Source organism: Oryctolagus cuniculus, chromosome 4, assembly GCF_964237555.1.
Source record: "Oryctolagus cuniculus chromosome 4, mOryCun1.1, whole genome shotgun sequence".
NCBI lineage: Eukaryota > Metazoa > Chordata > Mammalia > Lagomorpha > Leporidae > Oryctolagus > Oryctolagus cuniculus.
The window spans coordinates 14147088-14159231 of record NC_091435.1 but is presented as its reverse complement, the minus strand read 5'-3'; the positions used below and the strand labels follow the sequence as shown (position 1 = coordinate 14159231).

General features: G+C 36.1%; 1 long non-coding RNA gene across 1 annotated transcript in view; it reads right to left on the bottom strand.

Annotated features, from left to right (window-relative positions):
* The window catches only part of LOC127482993 (uncharacterized), a 67799-nt gene extending 64314 nt beyond the window's left edge, over positions 1 to 3485 (bottom strand). The window contains exon 1 of the long non-coding RNA XR_007908988.2: positions 3407 to 3485. This is a non-coding gene — a long non-coding RNA (uncharacterized lncRNA). The remainder of the gene's footprint in view (positions 1 to 3406) is intronic.
* Positions 3486 to 12144: the final 8659 nt, after the last annotated feature.

The following is a 12144-nucleotide window of genomic DNA, read 5'->3' as shown; positions in this document are numbered from 1 at the left end:
CTTTCTGGATTATTAGGCAAGCTTCTATATATATTTTATAATAGACCTAATAAAAAACACACCCAGAGTTTAACAGATTGTCAATAAACAGGGATGAGTCAAGTTATAGAAATTGGTAAACACATTTATGAAGACATGTTTGTCCAGAATTCTAGGTAGGTCATTTCATCTGGATTATTACAACTCTTAAATGTGGCCTAGCTGATAAATTGTAAAAAGAGTCATAAATTTTTTGACAAATGCAAACAGAAACATACCCTATTAGGTGACTATGAATGAATTTATTTAGGAGCTGCCATACAAAAACTACAATGTATACACAGAGAGGCTAGAATGCTACAATTTGACAATTTAAGAGGAAATACTGAAATATTGATTGCATCAAATTGTTAGACTCTTCCTCAGTGACTAAAGAGTTAGCAGAGATTTCATATTGACAGCAACTATCCAGAAGAGGAAAAGAAAATTGTGAGGACACATAAATCATTGAACATCAAAAATTTATCAGCAAGGTGAACAACATCTTTGGGAATATATAGGCATGCACATCAGAATTGTATCTACATTCATAGCTTTACCCATCATCACTGTCATATCCAGGGCTCTAACTACAGCCAGCACTGGATAGCTTTTACTGCCTATATCTGAGCAATAACCAGTCCACGTGCACAGTCCCCAGAGGGGTGTCTGTCATAACTGAAAAGCATGGTATGAACAGGTGAGGTTTCAATTGCATTGTAAAGGAAGAATGTCATTCTGGGCTCCAAGACTTACACCTCGACTGTCTGGAATGGATATAACCTTTGTCACACAGTATGCCATCTCACTTCTACCTCAGTTTATTTAGTAACATCTTATTATCCTCTTAAAAATATTTTTGTCACAGAAGTTAAGGAAATCAGGTAAGACCTTCTAACTTGGATTTCCCCCAAATGAATCTTCCTCTGAAATAGGAAGTGGTTTTGTGTGTGTGTGTGTGTGAACATACTTGTCAGATGTTATCATTGGTAATCAGCATGTGACACCCACTGAGGAGGTGAAGGCCCCCAGTGAGCTACATGCATGTGAAAAATACTACAACACGTACATCATATTTTGCCTCTTCCATCACCATATTTTAGCCAATGCCATTAACTTAACTTCTTCCTCATTGCCATATAACACATCACATTGGCCAAAAAGCTTTATTCCAACAAATGTGTGAAGCCATAGAGGCAGAATCATTTTTATGTCTCCGTGCTCTTAAAATAGCAATCAGTGATTTGGTCATATTTGTCATCAAATCTCTCCAGGTATTAATAAGTTATCAGCACATATATCCAAAATTATGCTCAGAAAGGAAATTACTTATTTTTCTTCACTGTAATGTTTTACTTATATAATTTACTGACTGTTAATAATATCTTCATAATTTTACAAAATGCCTCATGTAATTTTAATGTATTCTTATTATTAAAAATTGATTCAACATGCAAATCTAGTAGAAAATGTTTTATCCTTGTCAGCGTGTTCTCCAAATTCCTGTGTCTGTCTCTATTTCACTATCCATGGTCAAGCATCACTCATCTTTTAGTGGTTAATCCAATTACAGCCATACCCAAAGAAAAAGCACATTTCATAAGTACAGTGCATTTTAAATGTGTTGCTTTACTGTGAGACTATAATCATACTGTAGTAACAGATAAAAGCATATTGCCACCCATGACTCTCAAACGTATGCCAGTTTGGAAAACAAATGACATCAGTGTCCCATGATCACTGACTGGGGAGCCAACCTGTCTGGGTTCAAATCATAGTTTAGTCATTTACCATTTGAAATCTGGACAACATTAAGTTCTCTCTTTCACTCTGTAGCTCAATACCCTCTTTTGATATTGGACACAAAGAGTGCTAAAAATTAAGTGCCTTAATAAATGTAAGGCATTGAGAACAGTGTCTGGAAATCATTATTATGATCATATTATTAAATGAAAACTATGGTTATTACTGTATATATTAAAATCAAGTACACATTGAGAGAGAGAAAGAGAGAGAGAAAAAGAGATAGCAATATGCCCTTACAGCCTAAAGCACTTCAGAAATAAAACAAATATTAGATTGAAAACCAACTTAAAAAGTATTATTTGATTAAATATCACATTAAGGACAGAAAATGTTAATAGAGACCTTTGGGATTGTGAAACTTTAAGAAGGAAATAGTTATTAGCTTTGCTACATATTACCTGAGGCAAAATGTATGCTAATATTTCATTGAAATGTTAATAGATTTGAATGTCAGTTTTAGTTTAACAGTCATAGAAGACAAATAGAACGCATTTCAAAAATTCTGGAGCTAACATAAAAATAAGTTATTGTTAGTATTAATAAAGTAATTTTAATCAAACTCTTTACATATTATTTTATTTTCAAAAAATAGAATACCAAAATATATTTCCTCTAGGACTAAGAATACATCAAGAAAAATGGAAAAAAAATAAATTACAGAAATTTTTACCTAGAGAGGGGTTTAATCTAAAATCCTGGAATAAGATTTTTCTAGAAAGTCATGTGGTACATCTTAGATATATCTATCCAGTTCTATTAGTATTTACTTGATTATTCCTTTCAATAAGTATCACGGAAATGTCATGAAGGGAACATGTATTTGAGTAAATTTTCTAGAATCAATGATAGATTTAATGATTAATCCAACATTTTCCCCTTATAAATGAAAATATGCAGATTAAAAATGATTAACTTGGATAAGAAGCCACACCATGGTTGTGGAATATTTTATGCTCAAGTCCCCCAAACAAGAATCTTGCCCACAGCTTCTACATTATTGTGAGAATCACACATAAGAATCACTAATTGAATCAGATGCACTTTTCATATCCTGCTTCACATTCCTAAATTCTCTCCAGCAATGAATTCAATTGAGCCAGGACATACAACAAATCAAAAACAGTTGGTCATCATTAATTCAGAAAATTCCAAAAAAACTCCTAACTTGATTTGTAATTAGAGTGAGAATAAAGAACTATTAAGAACACACTTAATATTTCCAATTATCCAATGGAATATTAAGGAAGATCTTCCCTTCCATCAGAACCACAAAAGCATGGACAACAGAAAAATCATCCTTCTCTATGGAACTAACAAAGAGCAACAGATGCAAAGACTCTTTGCTGAAGCCATTTGAAGAGAGAATTGATCTTAAAAAGAGTTGGAAGCCAAGGTGACTTTCATTGTTGAAGGCAGTTGTCCAATCTGGGTATTAGCAGACCAGATATAGAGAGAGAATTAAATGACAATCCTTTTGAGTTGTAAATATGAAAGAGAAGCCAGTACCCTAATTTCACCCCAACTCTAGAGAGTTCTTGGGTTCTGATTTCCAATGAGGGATTCATAATGAATGCCAACTTACCACCTCATAATGTAAGCTGTTCAGTCACAAGGGATGAAAACATGTTCCAACTCAGACATCCACCTGGTGAGTATCACCGTTTCTTTCATTCAGAGCCAGTACTACCTTCTTTTAATCTACATCTGACATCACTGTGATACTTTACTCTGGAACCTGTAACTGACAACATATAAAATGTAATAGCAGCCAGGCAGAGCATTACAGTTCTTGAAATGAAAGGGGATTTGCCATAATAGAAACTCAATTGCCATCCACTGCATCAGCTCTAAGTGGCATGTTGAAACAGAGCACACTCTGATCCTAAGTACACCTTATCTTCACAACACCTGGAGCAAAGGCAGCTTCTTGCTGTATGTCTTCCAAGAAAGGCAAACAATAATAGGATCTTCCATTTATAGTGTTTCACAGTTTACAAAGTGCTTTCATGTGCAGTACTTGATAAAACCATGGAAAACGTGAATTCATGTTGTAAAGGAAACTAGAATAGGGCTTAGAGATGTTTAACTAGTTGCAGATGGTTAATTGAATGGTAAATTGAGAGGCAAATTTTAGCTAACATTTTCCTATCATAAATATAGGTCTCTTTCTATAGTCATACAAGATCGTATTTTTTCAAATAGATAATAAGACACTGGATTTTTATAGATGCAAAACCAATGTTCTTATTTTTAAAGGTGTTTTTATGAAAGTAGTAGGAGTACATGCATTAATGTGTGCATTCATTTGTGCAGCTGGTATTAATAAATGACTTTCACATGTCAGGCCCTGGGAATGCAAATTAGTCTCCATCTTAAAGATTCAGACATGGGATAAACATATAAATAGTCAATTCCAAAGCAGTATGGTAAGTATTTGTACTAGGTCAAGCTGAAAGTTTCTGGAAAGTTCCAAGAGGATGAGCAAGACTTCATAAGACAAAAAATCTGGGGGAAAAAATCCAGAAAGACAGAAAAAATATACATGGAGAGAAAATGGGGGAAATCATGATACACTTAGTGTGCAGCAAGCATTCTGACATAAAAACCCGAGTTCTTTCTTTGACCTCTTACTTTTTATGTCTATACTCACTTCCATAATGATCCCATTCAGTCTTTTGGGTTTAAATATGCACCTATATTGCTAATAAGTATAACATTATAACTCTGGCCCAGATCTCTTACTGGGCTCATTCCCAACTGTTTAAGTGACATCTATAAGTGGATTCCAGATTGGCATTTTGAACATAAAAAGTCCAAAACTGACCTCTATATCTTGCCTACAAAACACTTCTCTTGCAGTTTATTTTGTCTCAATTTAAGACTCACAAAAAAACATCTTCCCTGTCTTTTCTAGCCCTTAGATTTCTCTTGTCTCACATCTAACATTCAGCAAAACCAGTATACTTCAAAAAGAATATAATTGAGTGGAGAGGGACTGGAAATTAGGGAGACGGGAAGTCAATATAAACCTTCCCAGATGGAGAATATTTAAACTACAAAAGGGGCAGAGCAGATTATTATGAAGTAAAAATTTTGAGAAGTGGAAGAATTGTGGAAAGGATTTGGAAATTAATGCATTGAAGCAGCTAAAAGAGGGCAAGGTGAGATGTATGATTCCTAGCCAAGCTTAGGGTGAAGATCAGCAAGTTTCTCATCAGAGTAGTGGACACAAGAAACTGAGGAAAATTGAAAGGGAAATATTAATCTGAAGGGAGATTCAATCTTCAGATATATCTAGAAGAGCGTTCTGGGAAATCATGAAGCATAGAATCCTGGATGGAGAAATTTAAAGTCAGGAAAGAGAATCAACATAAGCTTGGGAGTTTACACATGACATTAATGAATTGAAGAATAAAAACAATATGATTGTCTCAATAGGTGCAGGGAAAAGATGGGAAAAAATATAGCATTCTGTCATGAACAAAAAAAAGATATAAGCAAATTGGGCACATTGAAGGAATAATTCTCAACACAATCAAGGTAATATATGACAAAATTACAGCAGGCATCATACAGAATGGGGAAAAGATGGAAGCATTTCCACTAACATCCAGAAGCATACAAGGATGCCCATTCTCACCACAGCTATTCAATACAGTTCTAAAGTTTTAGCCAAGGCCATTAAACAAGAAAAAAGGCAGACAAATTGGAAAGGAGGAATTCAAATTATCTCTGTTTGCAGATTACATGATTCCATATATAAGGTAACTAAAAGACTCCACAAAGTGACTAGAGAGGTTGGTATAGAAGTAAGAAATAAAATCAACACACAAAAATCAATAGCCTTTATATACACAGACAATGCAATAGCTGAGAAGGAACTAGTAAGATTATTACCATTTACAACATCAATAAAAAATTTAAATACCTTGGAATAAATTTAGCTAAGGATGTGAAAGTTCTCTATATTGAAAACTACAAAAAATTAAAGAAAGTAATAGACAAAGACACAAAAAATAGAAAATCCTTTGATGCTCATGAATTGGAAGAATTGATAGCATCAAAATATCCATATTACACAAAGCAACTTACACAATCAATGCAATCCAAATGAAAATACCAATGACATTCTTCTAAGATCCAGAAAAATGACTCTAAAATTCATATGGAAACACATGAGACCTTTAATAGTGAAAGCAACCCTACATAATAAAAATAAAGCTGGAGGAATGATTACACCAGAATTCAAGATATGTTACAGGGTAGTTATAACAAAAACAGCCTGGTACTGGCACAAACATAAACATGTAGACCAATGGAACATATGTGAAACCCCAGAAAGTAATCCACACATCTACAACCAGCTAAACTTTGACAAAGGAGCTAAAATCAATCCCTGGAGACAGGACAGTCTCTTCAACAAATGGTATTGGGAAAACTGGATCTTCACATGCAGAAGTATGAACAAGACCCCTACCTTACATCTTATACAAAAATGAACTTGAAATGGATCAAAGATCTAAATCTATAACCTGATACCATCAAATTACAAGAGAAAATATCAGAGAAACTATGCAAGACATTGACATAGACAAAGACTTCTTAGATAAGACCCCAGAAGCACAGGCAACCAAAACAAAAACAGGTAAATGGGATTACATCAAACTAAGAAGCATCTGCAATGCAAAGTAAACACATTAGTATTGTGAAGAGGCAACTGACAGAATGGGAGAAAATATTTGCAAACTATGGCAAATGATAAAGGATTAATAGTTTATGTGAAATATGGAATACCATTAAATGACCAAATATTTGTATTATAGATATTTCTGAAGGAGAAGTAAAGGAAAATGCATTGAGGACCTGCTAAATGAAATAATAGTTGAAAAATTCCCAGATCTCAAAAGAGACATGGACATCCAGATTTGAGAAGCTCAAATAACACCAGACTCAACCAGAAAAAGTCTTCTCCAAGGCACATTATTGTCAAGTTGTCAGGAGCTAAAGATAAGAAAAGAATCCTAAAGACAGAGAAAAGCATTGTCAAATATAAAGGAAAACCAATTAGATTAAAATCAAATTTCACAGTGGAAACTCTACAGGCCAGAAGAGAACGGAATGTTATATTCAAGGACTTAAATGAAAAACATCCAAACAAGTATATTATATCCAACAAAGCTGTCCTTTGAAAATGAGGGGAATATAGTATTTTCCAAATAAGCAAAAATGTAGAACACCACAGCCAGACCAGTTTTACAAGAAATCCTGAAGGGTGTATTTCATTAGAAGTAAACATGAAACACATGTCACCACCACATTCAGTAACAGAGCAGGTAAAATCATGATACAATCAAAAAAATGACAGCTTATCACTTGATCTTAGCCAAAAGGCTGAAAAGCAATAATGATATGTCATAATTCTTATTTTTGGAGTGGCTCCAAGATGGCATAATAGGGAGGGAACTCACTGTTAGTCCAGGGAAAGACAGTTTAATAAAAGTGGATATAGTGAAGTCTCAGGGAAGAGTAAGGGAAAAAACTGCAAAGGGAACTCTTCCAGAATTAGAGGGACACAGTGGATCTACGAGGAGGACATGGGTTCCCATGACTCAGGAGCCCAGCTGCCGAGACTTTTCTCCTCCACACCAACACTGGAAACAGAGGTGAGGTGAAACTGCAGTAACCCAAGACATTGGTGGAAAAGTGGCAGGAACAGCCTAGAAGGATTGAGGCTTGAAGCCCCGTGGAGGAAAGTACACCAGCCTAACTAGAGGAGAGAGAAAAACAAAAGGGATGGTACGGGCATGATTCTCTCTCTCCATACACCTTACAAAGGCATGCGTGACAACAGAGCAGACGCTATTTTGGACATGCATAACAGCTGCGACAGCTCAGAGCTGCATCTGCCCTCAGCCAAACAGAAAAACTTGAGTAATAATAGGAGACTAAGACCTAGTGACCGTATGGAGCTTATGAACCAGAACTGTGATTTAAAAAAAATTAAGGGGGTGTGGGAGAACTCACAGTGTGGCTGAGATGTGAGTAGTCTCCGTGTGAGACGCCACAAACTTGGTACCCTTGACAACCCAGTGAGAGACATTGCAGGGGAATCTGAGCTTATATTGAGGACTGCACAGTTCCTTTGTGGGGTCTTTGGGACAGAGCAGGAGAATATTATACACACTGGGATTAGTGCTCAGGCACTGATTGCCATCAAGTAGAAGAGCTCAGCTGAGCGGAATTACTTCCCTTCTGAAAAAAAAAAAAAAAAAAAAAAAAAAAAAGAGGAAGAGAAGATTTACCATACCAAACTTGGGTGTATCACCTTTGGCACACCATTAACCCTGAAGAACTGAATAGAGCTCTCTGGCCATACCCATCATAAGCCTCTAGATATTCAAAAAAAGCAGACAGTACACTTAATCTAGAGTCATAGTATAATGAGAAAAGCCATTGCAGCAAGAAAAAGAAAAGAAGAAACCAAAGAATATCTCCACAATGCCAAACAACAAATGGAAAACTGAGTAAACCAGAACGAGGAAGACACGATGATGCTCCCAAATGGACATGACACTCCAATACAAGATTATGAAGATGATGAGATAGAAGAAATGCAAGATACGGAATTCAAAAAATTTATGAAAAGAACATTTAGAAGTTATCAAAACAAATGCATGAACTACAGAAATCCATACAGGACAAGACAGAAAATCACTCTCGTGAAAATGAAATCTTAAGGAGGAATCAAAATGAAATGAGGAATTTAGTAGAACATGAAATTGAGATATTGAACAGAAACCAAAATGAAATGAAGAATTCAATAGAACAAATGAAAAACACATTTGATAACTTTAAAAACAAAAGCAGTGAGGCAGAAGAGAGAATATCGGACTTAGAAAACAGAGCACAGGAAAGTATACAGTCAAACCAAAGAAAAGAAGAGGAAATTAGAAATCTAAAAAATACTGTTGAGAATCTACAGGATACTATTAAAAACCCAACATTTGGGTTCTAGGAGTTCCTGAAGGCATGGAGAGAGAGAAAGGATTAGAAGGCCTTTTTAGTGAGATACTAGCAAAAAACTTCCCATGTATTGAGAAGGAAAGAGACATCCAAGTACAGGAAGCATATAGAACACCTAATAAACATGACCAAAAAAGATCCTCACCACGACACGTTGTAATCAAACTCACCACAGTGAAACATAAAGAAAAGATTCTAAAATGTGCAAGAGAGAAATGTCAGATTACTCTCAGAGGATCTCCAATCAGTCTCACAGCAGACTTTTCATCAGAAACTCTACAGGCTAGGAGGGAATGGCGAGATATAGCCCAAATACTAATAGAAAAAACTGCTATCCCAGAATATTAAATCCTGCAAAGCTCTCATTTGTGAATGAGGGTGAAATAAAGACCTTTCATAGCAAACAGAAATTGAAAGAATTTGTCACCACTCATCCAGCCCTGAAAAAGATGCTTAAAGATGTGTTACACACAGAAACACAGAAATATGACCATTAATATGAAAGAAGGTAAAGGAGGAAAACCTCACAGTAAAAGATCACAGGAAGTTCAAAACTTATATTAGAAATATCTTTGGAAAATGGCAGGGCAAAGTCACTACTTATCAATAGTCACATCAAATGTAAATTGCCTCAACTCTCCAATTAAAAGACACAGACTGACTGAATGGGTTGAAAAAAATAAACATCTATTTGCTGCTTACAAGAAACACATCTTCCCAACAAAGATGTATGCAGACTGAAAGTGAAAGATTAGAAAATGGTATTCCATGCCACAGAAACCAAAAAAGAGCTGGCATAGCCATCTTAATATCAGCCAAAATAAACTATAATACTAAAACTGTTAAAAGAGACAAAGAGGGGCACTATATAATGATTAAGGGATCAATTCAACAGGAAGATTATAAACGTTTATGCACCTAATTACAGGCCACTTAAAGAGACTTAAAGGGAGACTTAGACTCCAATACAATAGTATTGGGGGACTTCATAACTCCACTTTCAAAAATAAACAGATCAACCAGACAAAAGATCAACAAGGAAACAGCAGATTTAATCGACACTATAGTCTAAATGGATCCAACAGATATCTACAGAACTTTTCATCCTACACTTGAAGAATACACATTCTTCTCAACAGTGCATGGAACCTACTCTAGGATTGACCACATACTAGGCCATAAAGAAAGTCTCAGCAAATTCAAAAGAATTGAAATCATACCATGCAGCTTCTCAGACCACAGTGGAATGAAGCTGGAAATTAGCAACTCAGGAATCCCTAGGGCATATGCAAGCACATGGAGACTGAACAACATGCTCCTGAATGAACACTGGGTCATTGAAGATATCAAAAGAGAAATCAAAAACTTTCTGGAAGTAAATGAGGATAACAACATAACATATCAAAACTTATGTGATAACAGCAAAAGCAGTGTTAAGAGGGAAGTTTATATCAATAGGTGCCTACATCAAGAAATCGAAAAGGCATCAAACAAATGAGCTATCAGTGCATCTCAAGGATCTAGAAAAACTGCAGAAAAGCAGACCCAAAACTAGTAGGAGAAGAGATATAATTAAAATTATAGAAGAAATCAACAGTATTGAATAAAAAATTACTAAAGATCAGCCAAATGAAGAGCTGTTTTTTTTTTGAAAAAATATATAAAAAGACACCCCATTGGCCCAACTAACTAAAAAAAAAAAAGAGAGAGAGAGAGAAAAGACACAAATCAATAGAATCAGAGATGAAAAAGGTAATGTAACTACAGACACCCCAGAAATAAAAAGAGCCATCAGAATTACTACAAAAAATTGTATGCCAGCAAACAGGGAAATCTATCAGAAATGGATAGATTCCTGGCCACATACAACCTACCTAAAATTTACCAAGAAGACATAGAAAACCTAAACAGACCCATAACCAAGTCAGAAATTTAAACAGTAATAAAGGCCATCCCAACAAAATTAATAACCAGAATATACAAAGAGATCAAGAAACTCCACCAGAACAACAACAAAAAAAAAAAAACCCACTTAAGACATTTTTCAAAAGAGGAAGAGGAAATCCAAAAGGCCAACAGGCACATGAAAAAATGTTCAGGATCACTAGCCATCAGGGAAATGCAAATCAAAACCACAATGAGGCCGGCGCCTTGGCTCACTAGGCTAATCCTCCGCCTAGCGGCGCCGGCACACCTGGTTCTAGTCCCGGTTGGGGTGCCGGATTCTGTCCCCTCTTCCAGGCCAGCTTTCTGCTGTGGCCAGGGAGTGCAGTGGAGGATGGCCCAGGTGCTTGGGCCCTGCACACCATGGGAGACCAGGAAAAAGCACCTGGCTCCTGGCTCCTGCTATCGGATCAGCGCGGTGCGCCGGCCGCAGCGCGCCGGCCACGGGGGCCAGTGGAGGGTGAACCAACGGCAAAGGAAGACCTTTCTCGCTGTCTCTCTCTCTCACTGTCCACTCTGCCTGTCAAAAAAAAAAAAAAAAAAAAAAAAAAAAAAAAAAAAAAAAAAAAAAACCACAATGAGGTTTCACCTCACCCCAGTTAGAATGGCTCACATACAGAAATCTACTAACAACAGATGCTGGCGAGGATGTGACGGAAATAAGCACACTAATCTACTGTTGGTGGGAATGCAAACTGGTAAAACCACTGTGGAAGTCAGTTTGGAGATTCCTCAGAAAGCTGAATATAACCCTACCATACAACCCAGCCATCCCACTCCCTGGAATTTACCCAAAGAAAATTAAATTGAAAAATAAAAGAGCTGCCTGCACCTCAATGTTTATTGCAGCTCAATTCACAATAGCTAAGTCTGGAATCAACCTGAATGCCCTTCAACAGTAGAATGGATACAGAAATTATGGTATATGTACTGTATATAATACTATACAGCAGAAAAAAATGAAATTCGGTAATTTGACACAAAATGAAGGAATCTGGAAAATATCATGCTGAGTGAAACAAGCCAGTCCCAAAGGGACAAATATCATATGTTCTCCTTGATCGGTGACAACTAACTGAACACCTAAGAGGAAACCTGTTGAAGTGAAATGGACACTATGAGAAATGATGACTTGATCGGCCCTTGCCCTGACTGTTAACGAACAACTTACTACTTTATCCCTTGTAATATATTTTTTGTTCTACTTAATACCATTGGTTGAACTCTGTAATTAACACACAATTATTCTTAGGTGTTTAAATTTAACTGAAAAGTGATCCCTGTTAAATACAAGCAGGGGAATCAGAGAGGGAGGAGATGTACATTTCGGCACATGCTCAACAAGTAGAAGAT